This window comes from Pristiophorus japonicus, chromosome 2 (assembly GCF_044704955.1).
Source record: "Pristiophorus japonicus isolate sPriJap1 chromosome 2, sPriJap1.hap1, whole genome shotgun sequence".
Taxonomy (NCBI): Eukaryota; Metazoa; Chordata; class Chondrichthyes; family Pristiophoridae; genus Pristiophorus; species Pristiophorus japonicus.
Genome location: NC_091978.1, coordinates 371,768,426 through 371,792,665, shown reverse-complemented (window position 1 = coordinate 371,792,665; position 24,240 = coordinate 371,768,426).

Genomic DNA, 24,240 nt, shown 5'->3' with positions numbered 1-24,240 from the left:
CACATCTCTTTCCATCCTTCTTAGGAACACAGGAGCAGGAGGAGGCCATTCAGCCCCTTGAGCCTGTTCTGTCATTCAATGAAATTGGGGTTGATCTGCGACCTAACTTTGGCCCAAATCCCTTCATACCTTTGGTTAACAGAGATCTATCAATCTCCAATTTGAAATTAACAATTGACTCAGCAACGATTGCCGTTTGCGGAAGAGAGTTCCAAACTTTTACCACTCTTTGGGCCCAAGTTTCAACTGATGGGTAGAACTTCTGAGAGATGCGCCGAGTTTGAAGAATGAAAAGCGCACCTAATAACTACCTCGCTATTCTGGACATTCAGCAGACCTCCATCCCACTCGGCGCAGCGCAGCAGAAGCAGCGGAGGGCGGAGCTACAGCCCTGCGCCAAAAAGAGTGCCGGGAAGCTGCGCGCGTGCGCAGTGGAGTCTGCGCGCATGCGCAGTAGCTCCTGGCCCTCCCAGCGCATCCTGTCTCCGGGCGACCATATCCCTGGCCGAAGGGATGACGTGATGTTCGCCGTACCTAGCCAAGTGGCCTGCCTGCCTCACCGTCCCTCGCCTTGCCACCACTGCTCTTACCTCGAGGCATCCTTGCCGGCCTGCCCAAACATCTCCTCAGCGGCGGGGCCCACCCGAACTCTTTCCCGGCAGCGAGGCCCCACCCGAACACTTCTCCAGCGGTGGGTCCCTAATCAGGCAGGTAAGCAGGGCTGCGTGTGCTGCTGTGTGCTGCTGGAGGGCTCCCGGTGCTCCCAAATGGATAGGTGCTGCCCGAAGGGTATTGCCAGTGCTTGCTCCAGTCGGGAAGGTAAGACTCTTTACTTATTATGACTTGATTTATTTTATATTTTATATTATTTATTATGGTTTATATGGTTCTTTATTGGTTAAAGTGATGTGTTTAATGCTTTAGTCCTTTGTGTTTAATGCTTCCCACCCGCTGTCTCTGGCTACCTGCGCTGAACTCTTAACTCTAAGTAAGGTTTTTCAGAACGTAGAAAAGTGGACACTTACTCTGGCCTAAGTTAGTTTGGAGTAAGTTTTAACTGTTTAAACTTGCATAAATGGCCAAAACAGGGGTAAGTGGTTGGTAACGCCCCCTTTTGAAAAAAAAACGGAACTAAAAAAAACCTAACTAACTCACTTACACTGGAGCAACTTAGATGTGGAGAATTACGATTTTTAAGTTAGTCCAAAAAAATCTATTGCTCCCAAAAAAAGGGAACAACTCCTGGGGAAACTTGTGTAGAAGTGTTTCCTAATTTCACCCCTGAAAGGTCTGGCTCTAATGTTTAGACTCTGCCCCTAGTCCCAGACTCCCCAACCAGCGGGAAAAGTCTCTCTCTCTCTCTCTACCCTGTCAGTTGCCCGTTATACCCTGAAAACTTCAATCAGATCCCCCCTTAACCTTCTAAATTCCAGGGAATACAACCCCAGTTTGTGTAATCTCCCCTCGGAAGGACATTCTTGCTATTGAGGGAGTGCAGCGAAGGTTCACCAGACTGATTCCCGGGATGGCGGGACTGATATATCAAGAAAGACTGGATCAACTGGGCTTGTACTCACTGGAGTTCAGAAGAATGAGAGGGGACCTCATAGAAACGTTTAAAATTCTGACGGGTTTAGACAGGTTGGATGCAGGATGAATGTTCCCGATGTTGGGGAAGTCCAGAACCAGGGGTCACAGTCTAAGGATAAGGGGTAAGCCATTTAGGACCGAGATGAGGAGAAACTTCTTCACCCAGAGAGTGGTGAACCTGTGGGATTCTCTACCACAGAAAGTTTTTGAGGCCAATTCACTAAATATATTCAAAAAGGAGTTAGATGTAGTCCTTACTACTAGGGGAATCAAGGGGTATGGTGAGAAAGCAGGAATGGGGTACTGAAGTTGCATGTTCAGCCATGAACTCATTGAATGGCGGTGCAGGCTCGAAGGGCCGAATGGCCTCCTCCTGCACGTAGTTTCTATGTAACTTAATCTTTGGAGTGCGGGTACCATTCTGGTAAACCCACGCTGCACTCCCTCCAAGGCCAATATATCCTCCCTAAGATGTGGTGCCCAGAACTGCTCACAGTGCTCCAGGTGTGGGCTAACCAGGGTTTGTACAGCTGCAGCATAACCTCTACCCCCTTGTATTCTAGTCCTCTGGATATAAAGCGCTGCCGAAAACACTGCCGAAAATCGCCCGTATTTTACCAGAACTTCAGCTACACGCGGTTGAGATGTGTGATAGTCTTGGCAGGCCAACATCCCCAGCATCGAAGCACTGACCACACTCGACCAGCTCTGTTGGGCGGGCCACATTGTCTGCATGCCCGACACAAAACTCCCAAAGCAAACGCTCTACTCGGAACTCCTTCCCGGCAGGTGATCACCAGGTGGGCAGAGGAAACGTTACAGGGACACCCTCAAAGCCTGATAAAGTGCAACATCCCCACTGACACCTGGGAGTCCCTGGCCAAAGACCGCCCTAAGTGGAAGAAGTGCATCCGGGAGGGCGCTGAGCACCTCGAGTCTCATCGCCGAGAGCATGCAGAAACCAAGCGCAGGCAGCGGAAGGAGCGTGCGGCAAACCAGTCCCACCCTCCCCTTCCCTCAACCACTGTCTGTCCCACCTGTGACAGAGACTGTGGTTCCCGTATTGGACTGCTCAGTCACCTGAGAACTCACTCTTAGAGTGGAAGCAAGTCTTCCTCGATTCCGAGGGACTGCGTATGATGATGAGTCTTGGCTTGGTTTCAAAACCAAACCCATCAATTGTTCTTGGTGCTTCACAGCTCAGTTACTGCATGGGTGACAGCCAGTACCCCCCACTAACAGCTCCCTGCCCTCCTGCTCTCTATACCCCCCGTACCCCCCGCTAGTAGCTCCCCTTTCTCCGGCCCCCTGTACCCCCCGCTCTCCGTCCTCCTGCCCCCTGTACCCCCTGTACCCCCACTCGCAGTTCCCCGTTCTCCGGCCCCCTGTCCAGTGTGTTCACCTACTACCACACCGAGTCTGAGTGATGCCTGCCCTCAGTGCTTGGGCTGACATCTTTGTAATGTAATGTATGCCCCGGTGAGTATGTTCACGGGTTGGTAGAGCTGTTGCATTGTGAGTGGCTTAGCCAGTCACGTGATGCTCACAAGACTCAATAAAACCCCAGCCAGTTGGGTTCGGGGGATCCACGATGGGGCAGGTGGTTGTGAGCCTGGTAGATGAACTGGTAATGTGTCGTGTGATTGTTAAACCTTTGCTAATAAACCAACTAGTTCTCAATAGCAATGTGTTGCTATGAATTCTTAAGCAAAGAGCCCATGAAGCAAATACATGACAAACGTCTTTCTGCATCTTCCTCTCAGCCCCTTCTACCTCTCTTTCTCTCAGTCTCTCACCTCTTGTTTTTAATTCATTCAGGCGATATTAGCGTTGCTAGCGAGGATTTATTGCCCTTGAGAAGGTGCTGGTGACAACGGAGTGTCTCGCTGTGCCATTTCAGGGGGCAGTTAACAGTCAACCACATTGCTGTGGGTCTGGAGTCACATATCTCAGAGGGGGGTATTGTCATGTATGTACATTTGGGATCGCGAGCCACTAGATGGCGTCACTGTTGGAGGCCATTGGACTGCACGCACATATGTGCAGCCCAAGTATAAAAGGCCAACCATTTTGTATATTAGTCACTTTGGGCCATAATAAAGCAGAGCCAAGGTCTTGGAGTTAAACAGTACTCAGTCTAACAGTTATTGCATACACAACACTTGGCGACAAGGCAACAAGAACCTTTGCGTGTAGAAATGAGCACAATTGGATTGTTGGAGCGATTTGTGGAAGGAGAAGATTGGGCAGACTTTGTGAGCCGTTTGAGCCAGTTCTTCGTGGCCAACAAAATGGAGGAGGTCGACGACGCAGATCGGCGCCGGGCGCTGTTCCTCACGCTTTGCAGTCAAAAATTTATGGTCTGATAAAGAATCTACTCCTGCCTGTGAGTCCAACAGAGAAGACGTATGAAGAATTGTGTACACTGGTACAGGACCACCTTAAGCCAGACGAAGGCATCAACATCTCGCGATACAGATTTTATACGCACGTTCGCTCAGAGGGCCAGAATGCGGCGGAGTTCGTTGCTGACCTGAGACGTCTAGTGGGACCGTGTAAGTTCGGGGCTGTGTTGGCAGACATGCTACGGGACTTCTTTGTAATCGGCATCAACCACGAGGTGCTCCTGCGTAAACTACTGGCGGTGGAGAGTTTGGACTTGAACAGGGCCATCGCGATCGCTCAGTCATGCACGACGACGGATAGATGTGAAAAATCAAAACTCGGCAAGTAGTGTAAATGTGATTGATTCGGTGTTCGGCAGAGCGGCACATGGCAGGGCCTACTTGAATGCGTACATGAAAGCTGTGGCTGCCCAAAGTCCGCCAGTGGGAATGCACCCGATTTCTCCGAATTGGGGAAATCACCGGCACCGGCAGTGCTGATTTAAGTAATATAGTTGCAAAGGCTGACTGAGAGTGGGGCATCTCCAGCGCACATGTCCGCAGATGAGCAAGCGTGCTGCAACACACCACGTGGAGGATGATGATCAGACTAGCGTGGATCCGGATACGCAATCCGAGATACCAGAGGAGGAAGTGTATGGACTGTACTCGTTCCTAACTAAGAGCAAACCGATAATGATCAACGTGAAATTTAATGGGGTGCCGGTATCGATGGAACTGGACATGGGGGCGAGTCAATCGATAATGAGCCAGAGGGCATTCGACAAGCTGTGGGATACTAAAGCTGTGAGGCCCAGGCTGAGTCCAGTCAATGCCAAGTTGCGCACGTACACCAAAGAACTCATAATGGTGATTGGCAGTGCCACAATTAAAGTGTCATATGACAATGCAGTTCATGAGTTAATGCTATGGATTGTCCCAGGCAATGGCCCAATGCTGTTCAGCAGGAACTGGCTTGAAAAAATCAGATGCGATTGGAACAGCATCAAGGCGTTGTCGGAGGAGGAAGATACATGTGCCCAAGTACTGAGCAAGTTCCCCTCGCTGTTCGAACCGGGCATCGGCAACTTCACGGGAACCAAGGTGCAGATCCACGTGGACTTGGATGCAAGACCCGTCCATCATAAAGCTCGGGCAGTTCCGTATATTATGAGGGAAAATGTCGAAATCGAATTGGACAGACTCCAGCGTGAAGGGATCATATCACCAGTTGAATTTAATGAATGGGCCAGCCCCATTGTTCCTTTGCTGAAAAGTGATGGCACTGTCAGAATCTGTGGAGACTACAAGGCTACGATCAACAGGGTTTCGAAACAGGATCAGTACCCGTTACCGAAGGCTGATGACTTGTTTGCAATGCTAGCCGGGGGGAAGTCATTCACCAAACTGGACTTGATGTTGATCTACGTGACACAGGAGCTGGTCGAGCTGTCAAAGAGACTTACATGCATTAACACGCATAAAGGACTGTTTATTTATCACAGGTGCCCTTTTGGAATTCGCTCGGCTGCAGCAATATTTCAGAGGAACATGGAGAGCCTACTGAAGTCTGTTCCCAGAACCATCGTGTTCCAAGATGACATCCTGATCACAGGGCGTGAATCCGAGGAACATCTGAACAACCCGGAAGAGGCTCTACATCGTCTGGACAAAGTGGGACTCAGACTGAAATGCTCGAAGTGCGTCTTCATGGCATCAGAGGTCGAATTCCTGGGGAGGAAAATTGCTGCTGACGGCATCAGGCCCACGGACGCAAAAACCAAGGACATCAAGAATGCACCCAAGCCGCAGAATGTGACGGAGCTGTGTTCGTTCCTGGGTCTACTCAACTACTTCGGTAACTTCCTACTTAAATTGAGCACCTTATTAGAACCACTGCACATGCTGCTAAGAAAAGGCAACAACTGGGTGTGGGGTGTATCTCAAGACAGAGCTTTTGAGAAAGCCACTAATCTGCTTTGCTCTAACAAGCTGCTGGTACATTATGACCCATGTAAATGTTTAGTATTGGCCTGTGGTGCTTTGTCATATGGAATTGGTTGCGTACTCCAACAAGCTAATGAGTCGGGTAAACTTCAACCAGTCGCGTATGCTTCAAAAAGTTTGTCTAAAGCGGAAAGAGCCTATAGCATGGTAGCGAAAGAAGCACTAGCCTGTGTGAATGGGGTTAAAAAGATGCATTAGTACCTGTTTGGTCTTCGGTTTGAACTGGAGACAGATCACAAGCCGCTCATTTCACTGTTCTCTGAAAACAAAGGTATCAATACCAATGCTTCATCCCGCATCCAGAGGTGGGCGCTGACATTATCTGCTTATGTCATTCACCATAGACCTGGTACCGAGAATTGTGCCGATGCTTTGAGCTATTTGCTGTTGTCCACACCGGAGGTGGAAACGCCACAACCGGCGGATCTATTGTTAGTTATGGATGCTTTTGAGAGTGAAGGAACACCTGTCACGGCTCAACAAGTTAAGACCTGGACCAGCCAGGACCCGATTTTATCGGTGGTGAAGAGTTGCATCCTCAAAGGTGATTGGTCTGCCATACCCAAGCAAATGTGCAAGGAGACCAACCCTTACATTCGGATTGAACACTGTGGGGCAATCATGTTGTTATGCCCAAGAAAGGGAGAGAGAAATTTGTATGTGAGCAACATAGCACACATCCCTGTGCTATGTGGGGAATCAGGGACATTTCCAGTGTCCCTGACTACTATGTGTGCGGGAAATGTGTCCAGCTGCAGCTCCTGACAGACCGCATGACGGCACTGGAGCTGCGGATGGACTCACTCTGGAGCATGCGCGATGCTGAGAATGTTGTGGATAGCACATTTAGTGAGTTGGTCACACCGCAGGTAAGGGTTAGGACAGATAGTGAATGGGTGACCAAGAGACAAGGCAAGAGCAGGAAGGTAGTGCAGGAATACCCTGCGGTGATCTCCCTCCAAAACAGATATACCATTTTGGACACTGTTGGGGGAGATGACTTACCAGGGGAAGGCACCAGCAGCCAGGTTCATGGCACCATGGGTGGCTCTGTTGCACAGAAGGGCGGGAAAAAGAGTGGGAGAGCTATAGTGATAGGTGACTCTATTGTAAGGGGAATAGATAGGAGTTTCTGCAGCCGCAACCGAGACTCCAGGATGGTATGTTGCCTCCTTGGTGCAAGGGTCAAGGATGTCTCGGAGCGGCTGCAGAGCATTCTGGATAGGGAGGGTGAACAGACAGTTGTCGTGGTACATGTAGGTACCAACGATATAGGTAAGAAGCGGGAAGAGGTCCTACAAGCTGAATTTAGGGAGCTAGGAGTTAAATTAAAAAGTAGGACCTCAAAGGTAGTAATCTCTGGATTGCTACCAGTGCCACGTGCTAATCAGAGCAGAGGGAGCAGGATAGTTAGAATAAATATGTGGCTTGAGCAGTGGTGCAAGAGGGAGGGATTCAAATTCCTGGGACATTGGAACCAGTTCTGGGGGAAGTGGGACCTGTACAAAAGGGATGGTTTGCACTTGGGCAGGACTGGAACTGATGTCCTGGGGGTAACATTTGCTAATGCAGTTCGGGAGTGTTTAAACTAATATGGCAGGGGGATGGGAACCTATGCAGTGAGACAGGGTGAAGTAATATGGAGTCAGAAACAGATGGTAGAAAGGTAAAAAGCAATAGTGGAAGGCCGAGTAAACAAAGGCAAGAAACAAAAAGGGCCACACAACATCATAATTCTAAAAGGACAAAGGGTGTTAAAAAAAAAACCTGAAGGCTTTGTGTCTTAATGCAAGGAGTATCCGTTATAAGGTGGATGAATTAACTGTGCAAATAGATGTTAACAGATATGATGTGATTGGGATTATGGAGACGTGGCTCCAGGATGATCAGGGCTGGGAACTCAACATCCATGGGTATTCAACATTCAGGAAGGATAGAATAAAAGGAAAAGGAGATGAGGTAGCATGGCTGGTTAAAGAGGAGATTAATGCAATAGTTAGGAAGGACATTAGCTTGGATGATGTGGAATCTATATGGGTAGAGATGCAGAACACCAAAGGACAAAAAACGTTAGTAGGAGTTGTGTACAGACCTCCAAACAGTAGCAGTGATGTTGGGGAGGGCATCAAACAGGAAATTAGGGGTGCATGCAATAAAGGTGCAGCAGTTATCATGGGTGACTTTAATATGCATATAGATTGGGCTAACCAAACTGGAAGCAATATGGTGGAGGAGGATTTCCTGGAGTGCATAAGGGATGGTTTTCTAGACCAATATGTCGAGGAACCAATTAGGGGGAGGCCATCTTAGACTGGGTGTTGTGTAATGAGAGAGGATTAATTAGCAATCTCGTTGTGCAAGGCCCCTTGGGGAAGAGTGACCATAATATGGTGGAATTCTGCATTAGGATGCAGAATGAAACAGTTAATTCAGAGACCATGGTCCAGAACTTAAAGAAGGGTAACTTTGAAGGTATGAGGCGTGAATTGGCTAGGATAGATTGGCGAATGACACTTAAGGGGTTGACAGTGGATGGGCAATGGCAAACATTTAGAGACCGGATGGATGAACTACAACAATTGTACATCCCTGTCTGCCGTAAAAACAAAAAAAGGAAGGTGGCTCAACCGTGGCTATCAAGGGAAATCAGGGATAGTGCCAAGTAAGTGGCATACAAATTGGCCAGAAAGAGGAGTCCCCACTGGGCTCTTTTAAAAGTGGTGCTGGGTCAGGAAGCGACAGCGGAAGGGGTTCCTCCTCCGCCCCAGAAACCGGGGAACACGGAGAGACCTGGCCAAAGTAATTCTCCAGGTCCTCCAAGTACCCCAGCTCCAAAGTAGGGGGCGAGGGTTGTTGTTCTTCCCCCTTCCCGCCGCCGCCCCCCTGGCCCAGCGTGTACAGAATCGTTAAAATTGTTCACATTTTCTGTTTCTTCCGGGCCGAGCGACTCCCGGGGGAAGTTGGTTAATAGCTGGGCGGGCTCAGGTTCGGCCTTTTCGGCCCCGCCCGCCTCAGTCCACGGGACGCTCGACTCGGCGGCTACGCATTCCTCCGCTGGCCCCACACCCCCCACGACAGGCAGATCTTCCACGCCGTCCCCGGGAGGCAGAGGCTGGGCAGCCTCGACTGTCTCACCCTCCCCGGGGACAGATTCCTCCCGCCCACGGCGCAGTTTGGGGGCGCTGGTGGGGGACGCGGGACACGCGGCGGGCACCGACTCCTCTGCGGAGGGATGTTGTTCCCCCTCCGCCTCATTGGAGCAGCGCCTTCTTTTGTTCCTGTGTGGGCGCGGAGGCAGGGAGACCTCCATTTCTGCCGAGGTCTCCCGCTCCACTCCCCCCTTTTTCTTATCTTGCCCGCGCCCGAACCCCTCTGTGATATTGGTCAAGGACTCGGGCACGGGCTCAGGGCACCCCGCGCTCGCCGGTGACGGGGTTGGGCTGAGCGCGATAAACAAATTGTCTGGCGCACTGAGGGGACCCGCCTCGAGATGTTTCGTCTTCTTCTGCGCCTTCTTTCCGATCGGACGCTCTCCCTCCCCCCCGCCGGAGGCCGTGAAAAAAAAGGCCCCGACGATGCCCGCGCACCCATGGCTCCCGGCACGCGGACGCTACTAGGGGGAGGGGTGGCGGCGGCGCCAGCCTTGGCCGCCCTCAGTGGTTTGGCGGCCTTGGAGGCGGGGCAGTTCTTACGAACATGCCCACCTCCCTACAGGCATGGCACCGCACGCCGTCCGACGTCCAGAAGACACGGTAGGCAGTCCCCTCGTGCACCACATTAAAGTTCCCCTCCGTCGTCTCCTCCCACGCCAGCCGGACAAAGAGCTGGCGGCGGAAGGAGAACACGTGGCGCAGGCTGTTCTCCCTGAGGCCGAGCGGTATGGGGTTGATCTCTGACCTTACCTCCCCCAGTTGGTGTAGGTGAGGGAGGAGGAGCTCAGTGGGAACAAAGGGCGGGACGTTTGAAAGGATGACCCTCTGCGCGGTGGCCTCGAGAGGGTCCACCGGCAGGAACGTCCCGCCCACCGTGAGCCCCTTTTCAAGGGCCAGGGACACCGCCCGCTCCGACCCCAGGAAGAACACGGCCTTCCCAGACATCTTGGAGGCTGCGACAATGGCCGAGGGGCCGACTACCCCAGCCATCGCCCGCACGCACTCCTCGATGCTCATTGTGGGGTGAGTGTAGCTCTTGACCCCGTGTTTTTTTGTTATTAGTCTGAATGGTGGCAGGGCAGCAGGAGGCGCAGGAGGCGCCGTGGATGTGGACGCCGCCTGCGCATATGTCCTAGCTGGCCCTGCCACCGGCGTGGATGGGGTCGCCATCACGGGGTCCCTTTAAGGGCTACACCCACCCCAAAGTCACAGGCCTTAATGGTCTTAAATGGCCTCGTTGGTGTTTGAACAGAGGGAGCTCTAAAAGAGGCACACCTCTCCCCTAGTTGACAATTGGGGAGGGGCCTTGCTCCCTCTGCTCAGTTGTCTTAATTGATTTTACAATTAGGAGGAAAGGGCTCTCAGAGAGAGAGGGGAGAGACAGAGAGAGAGAGAAAGAGAGTGGGGAGTGGGAAAGAGGGAAGCTGTGAGGGCAGGTCTCCCCTCACAGCGATGGGTGGGTGTTTCTCTTGGGGTGCACTCCCCAGATGATGGCAAAACAAACACAGTCTTTGTAGATAGTCTTTGGGTGGGGGGAGAAGATGTCTTCACCTGGGACAGCTGGAGCCACCCAGGCACACATCCCAACGATGTTAAATAGGTGATTAATAGTTCTTCAGCCAGGTAGCTCCAGCTATCCCAGGCTAGGCAATGGGGGAGGGGTGCTTCAGTGGTGTGTGGGGCCTAGCTGTAAGCAAGACCCCCACACACACTTCCACACATACACACCCGCCGCGATGTTCCGGCCCTCTAGCAAGTCTTCTTTCCTCCCCCCACCGATACAACAAAGTCTTTAGGGGAATGCACCAAAATACACCCACCTTTGCTTGATGAAGTTTCTCCCTCCTTCCACACTGGATAGTTGTTCTTTTTTCCCCCTCTCTCCAACTCTCTGCAGCAGTATTAAATGTTGTTGAATTTTCAGCTCTCCTCCTCTCCCTCTGGATGGATTGGAATGTAGAAAGCCCCTTCCTCCTCTTCCTGGGCTGTTTCACAGGGCTCACTCAAGGCCTCCCAGATAGGAGCAACAGCAGGGAGTTCCTTCTCTCACAGCAACAGAGCTCCAACTGAATAGGCCACGCCTCCAAAGCTCCACCATTGGTCCACAGATTCCCTGAAAGTAGCAGGCCAGGTGGAAAAAGTGGTTAAGAAAGCATACGGAATACTTGCCTTTATTAGTCGAGGCATAGAATATAAGACCAAGGAGGTTATGCTTGAACTGTATAAAACACTAGTTAGGCCGCAGCTGGAGTACTGCGTGCAGTTCTGGTCATTGCATTACAGGAAGAGTGTGATTGCACTGGAGAGGATGCAGAGGAGATTTACGAGGTTGCTGCCTGGAATGGAGAATCTTAGCTATGAGGACAGATTGGATAGGCTAGGTTTGTTCTCATTGGAACAGAGGAGGCTGAGGGGAGACCTCATTGGTCTATAAAATGTTGAGGGGCCTGGACATAGTGGATAGCAAGGGCCTATTTCCCTTGGTGGAGGTGTCTATTATAGAAGAGGCATATGTTTAAGATGGTTGGTGGAAGGTTCAGAGGGGATTTGAGAGGGGGCTTCTTCACATAGAGGGTGGGGGGGTGGGGGATCTGGAGCTCACTGCCTGGAAAGGTGGTAGAGGCAGAAACTCTCCCAACATTTAAACGGTGCTTCGATGGGCAGTAGAGGTGCGGTAACCTACAGGGTTACGGACCTAGAGCTGGTAAGTAGGATTAGACTGGATAACCTCTTGTTGGCTGGCACAGATACAATGGTAAGTACTGCAGGGAATAGAATACAGCCAGGGTGATCTCCTGGACTAGTTTTGATCACCTGGATGGGTCGGAGAGGAATTTTCCCAGATTTTTTTTCCCCAATTGGCCTGGGTTTTTATCTGTTTTTTTGCCTCTCCCAGGATATCACGGGGTGGAGTGTAGAATGTTTCAGTGTAAGGGGTGTCACAGTTGTGTGAGGCGGACTGGTTGGGCTGGGTGCACTTTGCCTTTCCGTCATTGTTCATCGGTTTATATGTAACCTTCAGGGCTGCTGACCGAGGGCCGTGTGGCTCTTTGTCGGCCGGTGCAGGACACGATGGGCTGGAATGGCCTCCTTCTGCACTGTAAATTTCTATGTTTCTATGTAACACGCAAGGGTCAAACCATCAAAGTAAAAACAAAATACAGAAAACAGCCCAGAATCCCGGGGATAAAGCCACAGTACAAAGCGTGGGCGAGGGTTTGGAATGAAGACCTCCCCCTCAGAGCCCAACTAGAGACGACTGACACCGAGGGAAAGAATGACTCTTCTTGCGATGTGTAGCAACATTTATACAGAACAGAGATTGGGAAATTGTTATAGCCAACACACAGGAGAAAGCTCCCCCCATTCAGGTTCAGGAATGCAGGAATATTTAAACCGCATTGTGGTGCTAATTCCAACCTTCCTAGAATGCTCGTTACTTGACATTGCTGAAAATCGCAACAGTTTCACTCCCTCCAAACCCCCCCCACCCCCGTCCAGAAAACATCACTGGACATCAACACCATCTTTATACCTTCCCTTCTGTCGCTGTGTTTGTTGGATTACTGGTAGATCGTGTCATTGGTCAATGAGTATCCAATGGGAATGGCTGCTGTGATCATTATCAGCTTCTCAGAGTTTGGACTCCAGGATGAGAAGGGGAATCAGGTCCACAGAACTTCTGTTAACTCACAGCGTGACATGAAAAGACGTACTGGTATGTGGTGTAGAGGAGTGCTTTTCATTAATAACGAGGGTGAGTGCTCTGACATTTTACTTTTCGTTCCTGGGATGTGACCGTCGCCGGCAAGGCCGGCATTTATTGCCCATCCCTAATTGCCCCTTGAGAAGGTGGTGGTGAGCCGCCTTCTTGAACCGCTGCAGTCCGTGTGGTGAAGGTGCTCCCACAGTGCTGTTAGGGAGGGAGTTCCAGGATTGTGACCCAGCGACGATGAAGGAACGGCCGATATATTTCCAAGTCGGGATGGTGTGTGACTGGGAGGGGAACGTGGAGGTGGTGGTGTTCCCATGCGCCTGCTGCCCTTGTCCTTCTAGGTGGTAGAGGTCGCGGGTTTGGGAGGTGCTGCCGAAGAAGCCTTGGTGAGTTGCTGCAGTGCATCTTGTAGATGGTACACACTGCAGCCACGGTGCGCCGGTGGTGGAGGGAGTGAAGGGTGCAAAATTCACGAGAACCCCTCCCCCTGTGTTTGGGCTCATTCGAAAGGAAATTTAATTTGGGATTATCTACCGAAAAGTTTGAAATCCTAAAGTGCTTATGAAAGAAACTATGAACTTTAATCGAATTTTGATCTTTATCAAGACAAATTCAAGCCTGTGGGCAGGACTGGGGAACTAAAGAAGCCCACTTGATTATTGGAACTGTCTGGGTGTTGGGACTAAGTTAAATTGTCTGGAGGAATGGACATTCGAAAACCCTTCTCCACAAGAGACATTTACATTACAACAATAACTCAGAGATGGCCAGCCATCAAACCAAACTGAGAAAAGCCATCTTCAACATGAATAATAACAAGGGGCCCACTACAGCCTGTATGCAAAAAACTAAGCACAAAAGGACATTGCAATTACCAAGCTAATATTTCCATCAGGAAATAGATTTAGAAATGCAACCCACCCAAGACATATTAACTTTTAACGAGCCCGCCAAAATATTATAAAGAGAAGTCAAGCCCGCCAAATTTAAACAAAGAACTCTGAATTGATTTGGCGCGAAGATTAGAACAACTCAAACGGCCCCCTGTTTCAACAGAGGTTATGCCGTACTAAGCCTAGTACCATACTACACTTATGTCATCAAGAAGGGAGAGAGAGACCAATGCGACAGTTGAAAACTAACTTCTCCAGCCTCGAAGTCCTGAAGCCCTGAAGGAAGGAAGAACATCAACATCACGGCAGCAACCGACATATCAATGGAAAACCACCGCGATTGACCAAACTAGAAACAAAATTCCAACAGGAAGAAACCGAAGAATCGAAAAGTTTCCACCCTACAATCTAAGGCCTGACTACCAACAGGTGAAAACATTACCTCAAGAGACTTTGAACCTATTTCTAATGAAGAAAACCAGGTATTTACCCCATAGATCCAAAATGCGCCTTACCGCATCAGCGGACTCAACCCAACTGAAGATTGCGCAGTAAGAAGTCTTCTCCGACGTTCAGGATACGGCAAGCAGAACCTACAGAATTCAACGAACCTTGAAATCGCAAACTACCGCTAACTGGCCAGAAAGGATTGGTAAGCATAGTCCCTGACTGCCCTGGAGTCTAACTGAGCTAGAATTAGGTATTGGGAGGTGGGAGGTGTAATTTTTACTGTAACCCCCTTTGAATGTGTAATGTATTGTTCTTTATTAGAGTGATTATAAGTTTGACATTGTATTTTCTTGTCTGTAATAAAAACAAAGTTCTTTTTGCATCAAATCAGTTGTCCTTTGCACTTTATTACATCCCCCCAAATAAACCCAGACTCTAGAACCCAAAGGAGTGGGAGCGATTTGAACCGCTCAAGTTGGTCAGAGGTGAACCTGACCCCCGGGACCACCCCCTTACAAAATGGTGACCGCTGCAGGACTCTGGTACACGGGGTGTGATGCGGAGAGTGCTGGTTTGGGGCAAAGAACCAAGATGGAAGAGAGGATTTCCTCTTGTGTGTATAACAAGGTCAATGTAACTAAAGAATGGGTGCTTGGTCTATTGCGCGCTGAGCGTCCAGCTGACGCTGTAGCCCAGTGGACAGCAAGCAAAGATCACAAAGAATCAGTAGAGAAGGCAATTTGGTTGGTCTGTCGACAGCAACAGGTCTAACTCCTAGATTAAACCAATGAGACACTACAGGCAGAGTTATGGGAATGCACAGAGAACCATCAGGAAAGGGTTATGTCAGAAGAAAGGTTATGGGGAGAACTCCGTAAGCTAAAACAGGAAAGGACCCAGATAATGGAAAGGTTTAAAAACAGTCAGGACTATTTTCAATGTCAGGTGACCGAGGCCAAAAGTAATGAAAGTCACTGAGGGAGGAAAGCACTCGCCTCACCCTACAGGTAAAAGAGCTCCAGGAAAGATTTAAAGATGTGCAGGCAGCGTATAAAGTAGCTAGCGCTAATGGGTTTGAATCGGGAGACCACGGTCCCTGCCAGCAACAAATTAAAAGTTTAAACCTTGCTCTGTCCAAGGCAAAAGGCATGGTATGTTTAATAAGCCCGGGTACACCCCAGGTAAACCTGGAAGAGAAAGAAGAAACTACCTGGCCACTACCTGTGACACCGGTGACCACACCGGTGCAGCAGCAGGTGGGGTGAACGAGCTGTGAGGCGGACAGGGATAGTGAACCACCACTACCTGTGGCACCGAGTTCCAGCTCGGCTTGGCCACAGGGAGGAGGGGGAGGCGAGCCAGAACAAGAAGAGCCAGAACCAGGGCCAATGTGCCCGGTCTGGCAACAGAAGTTTGGCCCGCCCACCCTTGCCAGGGTCCCTGGAAAGTCAGTTTGTGGTCCCCCACACTCCCCAACAGCTTAGGGCTATGATAAGCCACCTGGGAAAGCTCACTCCAAAGGGAGACCCCTCGGTTCACTTTATGGAGGTGGAACAGGCAGGGGATATTAATGGGTGTGACGATGCAGAAATGGCAAAGATGCTTCTCCTATCCCTGGACAGCAAACTGTACCAGTCCCTCTCTACTGAGAGCAAAAGGGGACGGAGAACACTTGCTGCTGTCCAGAAAGACATTTTAGAAGCTATGGGCTGCAATGACGGGAGCCCCTTCTCCAGAGTAGAGAAAACGGTGCAGCTCACAGGAGAAACCCCACAGGCTTTCGCAGACCGACTGTGGCCTGTGTACCAGAGCGCCGGACAAGTTAGCACACTGGCTCCGAAGCCTAGTAGCTAACAGTTTACCCTGAATAAGAACCAAGGCTGAGGCCTGGTTCAACCCAAGAGATCCCCAAGCCACAGAACAGGGAGTGCTTAGGCAACTGAGCCTAGCTTACAGAAACGGCAGAGGGATAGAAGAGTTCCCACAAAAGGGAAGGGTTCACGAAATCCGACCTAACCAAGACAAGAGGGGGGTAACTCCTCCGATACAAAACCTATCTGCTTCAGGTGCGGAAAGAGTGGGCACTGGAGAAAGGATTGTAGAAATCCTTGGAAGAATAGCGCAGGAAAGAGTTCTCCAGCCTCGGCCAAAAGGGCCGAGACAGATAAGCCAGTCCCTCCCCACTCGTTTGAGACCTTATTAACTGCGCTCCGAGCCATGTTAGATGGCCCTGGGAAGGTAGCCACCACCACCGGTACCGAAATCCCATCTGCCCCCCCCAACCAAAACCGTGACTAGGACAGGCACGGCCCGTCCACCTGTGTGCCCTCGAGTATGATGCGTGGGGGAGACCAACCGTACATGGAGGTGGAAAAGGTGAAAGGGACTTACTGCTGGACACCGGTGCCTCAAGTACCCTTGTCTATGCAGCTAACCCCACCACCTCACCTCTGTCTAATGGGGTCCCCTACAGCTTGGTGGGTTTCACAGGCACTGAACAGACTGGCTCATTCTCCGTTCCGCTCTCCATTCATTTAGGTACACTCCACACTAAGTGGACTTGTGTCCTGATGAAGTGGGAGCAGGGAGGGAGAGGGACCCTGGGGGCTGACCTCATTCTAGGCCACGGGATCCTGGTGGATTTAAGAAACCACTGCCTTTGGGGGGTCAGTCTGTACGGGACAGGAGAGTGAGGTGATGGTTATCCCGGGAAAACAGGGAAAAGGGATGGTGTGCACCATGAAGCCAAAGGAGGGTTACGACCTTGAATCACTGGTCAGTAACACCAAGAATATGTGAAGAAAAACCTTGCAGCTTTTGCCACTCACAAACACGACTGTGGGAGAATAAATGGGGTCGAGGTTAGCATAGATGGGGACCCCATGACTCGACCACAGAAACAGTATAACTTCCCCAGGGAGGCGGAGGCGGAGGCAGACATGGAAACAGCCTTGGGTTCGCTGGTTAAACAGTGGGTATTGAGGCCATTAGTTACCCATGTGAACTCTCCATTGTGGCCGGTTAAGAAACCGGACAACTCCTGGAGAGCCACGGTGGACTATCGAGTACTCAACCGTAACATCCCCGCCCATGCACCCACTGTTGCCGCTGTCGCCGACCTCATTGGAAGTATCCCAGCCTCCGCGACCATCTTCACGGTGCTGGGTATTTCCAACGGGTTCTGGTCCATACCTTTAAGAAGGGAAGATCAGTACAAGTTTGCTTTTACCTTTAAAGGGCAGCAATACACTTGGAACTGTCTCCCTCAGGGCTTCCACAACAGCCCCAGTATTTTCCATCAGTGTATGGCCAACTGTTTAAAGAGTTTCAGCAGACCCCAGCAATTAGTACAGTATGTAGATGACCTGCTCCTGTTCACCGATGAGGGGGAGGAGCATGGCCCCACTGCTGGAGCTGCTGAAAGAAGAAGGATTTAAAGTGAACCCCAAGAAGGCGCAGATTGGTCTGAAGGAAGTAAAATTCCTGGAACTGGCTGTGCGCGCTGGGGAAAGAGCCATTGACAAAGCTAGAAGGGAAGCAGGGCAGGAGTTACCCGCCCTGTAGAATTTACCAATATCTCGCAAAGATTCCAGGTACCTTTCCCCTACAGAGAAAAATCCCTTTCTGGGCTTTTAAAATGAGTTTAAAGGGGCAGACGCAGCCTGCGGGGGGTAAAAGGGGACACATTCATGGAGCCCCCCCCCAGTGTTTGGACTCATAGGAAAGGAAATTCAAAATGGACCTAAATTACAGAAGCTTGAGATCCCCTAAACATCTCTGGGAAGGAGCATATCAATTTTAAGATTCTACAACATTTTGACTGTGAAAAGGAGTTACCAAATACAGGAGGTGGGGCCAAATTCGTGTATTAAGGATCCCAGACTATTTACCCCCTAAGGGCTAATCGAATTACCCAATCAAGCACAATGGAAATCATGGTCAGAAAAACTGGACAATCCTCAAACAATGCAAACCCAGTGATAGCACATTCTCACACCCTAATCGAGTTACTGCTGACAAAGGAGACATTTGAAAATCAATGGACAGACAGTTTAAAAAGAGCCTAAGAGATTTGATGGGAGATAACGGAGCCTTTTTTTGGGATATATCTATTCCCCAGTTTTACAAGAAAAGACTAGCAGAACACAGAAACTAGCAGAAGACAGGAGAGAAGCAAAGCACAGACTGGAACACAGACACAGACACAAGCAGCCGGAGTGAAGAAATGGAATCGTGAAGGAACCTACAAGAACTCATCAAGAACTGACTGAGCACGAGGCCCACGAAACGGAAGGTTGTCAGGAACCAAATTGACAACCACTCTACAATCTACTTCTGAACGACCCAACAGGGGAGAAATTACCAAAAGGGACTAACTAAAACTATTCCTAACCAAAGAAAGTGGGTATTTACCCCATACATCCAAAACGCAATTTACCGCATCAACGGACGCACCCCAACCGAAGACTACGCAGTCCGAAGTCCTCTCCTCCGTCCAGGGTGCGGCTCGCCTAGAAGGCCAAGTGCAGCGAACCCCGAAACCGTGATTCACCGGCAACTGTCTAAAGGGATTGGTGAGCATGGCTCCTGAACCCTCAGAGCTATAACTTAGTTAGTTAGGGGAATTGGGAGGGGGGAGGCTGGGATAACTTGTGTAAATGTATCTGCATTCTCCTCTTTACCCCATTTAGAGTTTAAGCTGTATTCTTTTCCCCACAGGCTGTAATTTGACACTTTATTCAATGTGTTGTACCCCTCAGTGTGTATTGGTCTGTGTGTGTTATTAAAGGTGTGCCTTTTACTTCTTTTTAAACACAATAAAGCTTCCGACCTTGAAACCGATTGTCTGTCCAAGTCTGTCACAGTCCCTTCATAATTCCAGTGTCCAGAACCAAGAGTGTGGGAGCGATTCGGAACCACTCATATAAGGTCAGAAGGGAAAGCTGACCCCCTGCAAACCACCCCTTACAGCCCCCAACACAGTAACAGGAGTAAGATCTTTTCTAGGGCTAACCGGGTACTGCAGAGATCTCATTGAGGATTATGCAGCCACAGCAGCCCCTCTGCTCCGACTCCTACACAAGGGAGTGGAGTGGGAATGGGACAAAGGTTGCGAGGCAGCATTTATCCAACTCAAGAAAGACCTGCAGACCGTGCCAGCTCGAGGAGCCATAGATGGGGGTAAAGAGATTTTCCTGGAGGTAGCAGCCAGTGGGGACAGCCTGAGCGCAGTACTGCTCCAAGAGCGGCACGGCCGGCTGAGACCAGTGGTCTACTCCTCCAGGATACTCACGGACATGGAGAAGGGATACTCCAACTGTGAGCGGCACCTCCTAGCCACTCACTGGGTTGTGAAAAGATCACTGATCTGCACAGAGGAGTCCCCTATCACACTCCTCACCCACCATACGCCCATCCAAATGCTCCTGGATGGGAGAATCAAGGACGGGACAGTGAGCAGTGCCCGCATTGCTCGCTGGACCCTGCTCCTCTCTCAAATAGACCTAAGGGTAAAGGGTCTCTGCGAGCCAAGACTCGCAGCCAACATAATTTATCCAGGGACAGCCCACCGGTGTTCCGAAGAAGGGGTATGGGAAATTAACATAGGCTTTCGGGCTGGGTTACACCCCACAGGCCGAGAGATCTATGTGGATGGTTCAAGCATAGTATCTGCGGGTGAACGACTCACAGGCTGCAGAGTTTATGACCCTGAAACAGGCATTGCCCTGGCGATTAAACTCCCCAGCACCATGAGCGCCCAGCACGCTGAACTGTCTGCGGTGGTGTATGTAGTCACACACCCCGAAGAAATCCCTACCCCATACATGATTTGCTCGGACAGTATGTTCACATGCTATTCACATCCACAGACGGGAGACTCCTGGCAATTAAGCCCCTATTGGAAAAGATCATGAAAGCCGGAGGGAAGGAAGGGAATATCTACATACATCCCCCTGCAAAACAGATACACCGTTTTGAGTACTGTTGAGGGGAATGACTCATCAGGGGAGGGCAGCAGCAGCCAAGTTCATGGCACCGTGGCTGGCTCTGCTGCACAGGAGGACAGGAAAAAGAGTGGGAGAGCAATAGTGATAGTGGATTCAATGGTGAGGGGAATAGATAGGTGTTTCTGCGGCCGCGGCCGAGACTCCAGGATGGTATGTTGCCTCCCTGGTGCAAGGGTCAAGGATGTCTCGGAGCGGGTGCAGGACATTCTGAAATGGGAGGGAGAACAGCCAGTTGTCGTGGTGCACATTGGTACCAACGACAGAGGTAAAAAAAGGGATGAGGTCCTACGAAACGAATTTAAGGAGCTAGGAGCTAAATTAAAAAGTAGGACCTCAAAAGTAGTAATCTCGGGATTGCTACCAGTGCCACGTGATAGTCAGAGTAGGAATCGCAGGATAGCGCAGATGAATACGTGGCTTGAGCAGTGGTGCAGCAGGGAGGGATTCAAATTCCTGGGGCATTGGGACCGGTTCTAGGGGAGGTGGGACCAGTACAAACCGGACGGTCTGCACCTGGGCAGGACCGGAACCAATGTCCTAGGGGGAGTGTTTGCTAGTGCTGTTGGGGAGGATTTAAACTAATATGGCAGGGGGATGGGAACCAATGCAGGGAGACAGAGGGAAACAAAAAGGAGGCAAAAGCAAAAGACAGAAAGGAGATGAGGAAAAGTGGAGGGCAGAGAAACCCAAGGCAAAGAACAAAAAGGGCCACTGTACAGCAAAATTCTAAAAGGACAAAGGGTGTTAAAAAAACAAGCCTGAAGGCTTTGTGTCTTAATGCAAGGAGTATCCGTAATAAGGTGGATGAATTAATTGTGCAAATAGATGTTAACAAATATGATGTGATTGGGATTACGGAGATGTGGCTCCAGGATAATCAGGGCTGGGAACTCAACATTCAGGGGTATTCAACATTCAGGAAGGATAGAATAAAAGGAAAAGGAGGTGGGGTAGCATTGTTGGTTAAAGAGGAGATTAATGCAATAGTTAGGAAAGACATTAGCTCGGATGATGTGGAATCTATATGGGTAGAGCTGCAGAACACCAAAGGGCAAAAAACGTTAGTAGGAGTTGTGTACAGACCTCCAAACAGTAATAGGGATGTTGGGGAGGGCATCAAACAGGAAATTAGGGGTGCATGCAATAAAGGTGTAGCAGTTATAATGGGTGACTTTAATATGCACATAGATTGGGCTAGCCAAACTGGAAGCAATACGGTGGAAGAGGATTTCCTGGAGTGCATAAGGGATGGTTTTCTAGACCAATATGTTGAGGAACCAACGAGGGGGGAGGCCATCTTAGACTGGGTGTTGTGTAATGAGAGAGGATTAATTAGCAATCTCATTGTGCGAGGCCTCTTGGGGAAGAGTGACCATAATATGGTGGAATTCTGCATTAGGATGGAGAATGAAACAGTAAATTCAGAGACCATGGTCCAGAACTTAAAGAAGGGTAACTTTGAAGGTATGAGGCGTGAATTGGCTAGGATAGATTGGCGAATGATACTTAGGGGGTTGACTGTGGATGGGCAATGGCAGACATTTAGAGACCGCATGGATGAATTATAACAATTGTACATTCCTGTCTGGCGTAAAAATAAAAAAGGGAAGGTGGCTCAACCGTGGCTATCTAGGGAAATCAGGGATAGTATTAAAGCCAAGGAAGTGGCATACAAATTGGCCAGAAATAGCAGCGAACCTGGGGACTGGGAGAAATTTAGAACTCAGCAGAGGAGGACAAAGGGTTTGATTAGTGCAGGGAAAATGGAGTACGAGAAGAAGCTTGCAGGGAACATTAAGGCGGATTGCAAAAGTTTATATAGGTATGTAAAGAGAAAAAGGTTAGTAAAGACAAACGTAGGTCCCCTGCAGTCAGAATCAGGGGAAGTCATAACGGGGAACAAAGAAATGGCAGACCAATTGAACAAGTACTTTGGTTCGGTATTCACTAAGGAGGATACAAACAACCTTCCGGATATAAAAGGGGTCAGAGGGTCTAGTAAGGAGGGGGAACTGAGGGAAATCTTTATTAGCCGGGAAATTGTGTTGGGGAAATTGATGGGATTGAAGGCCGATAAATCCCCAGGGCCTGATGGACTGCATCCCAGAGTACTTAAGGAGGTGGCCTTGGAAATAGCGGATGCATTGACAGTCATTTTCCAACATTCCATTGACTCTGGATCAGTTCCTATGGAGTGGAGGGTAGCCAATGTAACCCCACTTTTTAAAAAAGGAGGGAGAGAGAAAACAGGGAATTATAGACCGGTCAGCCTGACCTCAGTCGTGGGTAAAATGATGGAATCAATTATTAAGGATGTCATAGCAGTGCATCTGGAAAATGGTGACATGATAGGTCCAAGTCAGCATGGATTTGTGAAAGGGAAATCATGCTTGACAAATCTTCTGGAATTCTTTGAGGATGTTTCCAGTAAAGTGGACAAAGGAGAACCAGTTGATGTGGTATATTTGGACTTTCGGAAGGCTTTCGACAAGGTCCCACACAAGAGATTAATGTGCAAAGTTAAAGCACATGGGATTGGGGGTAGTGTGCTGACGTGGATTGAGAACTGGTTGTCAGACAGGAAGCAAAGAGTAGGAGTAAACGGGTACTTTTCAGAATGGCAGGCAGTGACTAGTGGGGTGCCGCAAGGTTCTATGCTGGGGCCCCAGCTGTTTACATTGTACATTAATGATTTAGACGAGGGGATTAAATGCAGTATCTCCAAATTTGCGGATGACACTAAGTTGGGTGGCAGTGTGAGCTGCGAGGAGGATGCTATTAGGCTGCAGAGTGACTTGGATAGGTTAGGTGAGTGGGCAAATGCATGGCAGATGAAGTATAATGTGGATAAATGTGAGGTTATCCACTTTGGTGGTAAAAACAGAGAGACAGACTATTATCTGAATGGTGACAGATTAGGAAAAGGGAAGGTGCAACGAGACCTGGGTGTCATGGTACATCAGTCATTGAAGGTTAGCATGCAGGTACAGCAGGCGGTTAAGAAAGCAAATGGCATGTTGGCCTTCATAGCGAGGGGATTTGAATACAGGGGCAGGGAGGTGTTGCTACAGTTGTACAGGGCCTTGGTGAGGCCACACCTGGAGTATTGTGTACAGTTTTGGTCTCCTAACTTGAGGAAGGACATTCTTGCTATTGAGGGAGTGCAGCGAAGATTCACCAGACTGATTCCCGGGATGGCGGGACTGACCTATCAAGAAAAACTGGATCAACTGGGCTTGTATTCACTGGAGTTCAGAAGAATGAGAGGGGACCTCATGGAAACGTTTAAAATTCTGACAGGGTTAGACAGGTTAGATGCAGGAAGAATGTTCCCAATGTTGGGGAAGTCCAGAACCAGGGGTCACAGTCTAAGGATAAGGGGTAAGCCATTTAGGACCGAGATGAGGAGAAACTTCTTCACCCAGAGAGTGGTGAACCTGTGGAATTCTCTACCACAGAAAGTAGTTGAGGCCAATTCACTAAATATATTCAAAAGGGAGTTAGATGAAGTCCTTACTACTAGGGGGATCAAGGGGCATGGCGAGAAAGCAGGAATGGGGTACTGAAGTTTCATGTTCAGCCATGAACTCATTGAATGGCGGTGCAGGCTAGAAGGGCTGAATGGCCTGCTCCTGCACCTATTTTCTATGTTTCTATGTTTCTATAAGGTGAAGGCACTGCCACTGCCCTGGGAACAGCTAGGATCCTGGTCAGAGAGGTGTTCTCCCGATGGGGACTACCACAATACGTGGAGTCCGACCAGGAGAGTCACTTCACCGGGCAGGTGATGCAGGAGACCCTTAAGGTGCTCGGCATCAAAGGGAAATGGCATGTCGCCCACAACCCGCAGTCATCCGGACCTGTGGAGCGTTTAAACCGTACTATCAAAGAAAGGCTGCGCAAAGAGACAGGGGACTCACCCAAGAGGTGGGTAGAGGTCCTACCACTGGTCCTCATGGGGATCCGGGCCAGCCAGTCAAGGAGCACGGGGTACTCCCCGCACGAGCTCATGACCGGCAGAGCCATGCGAACCCCCACCCG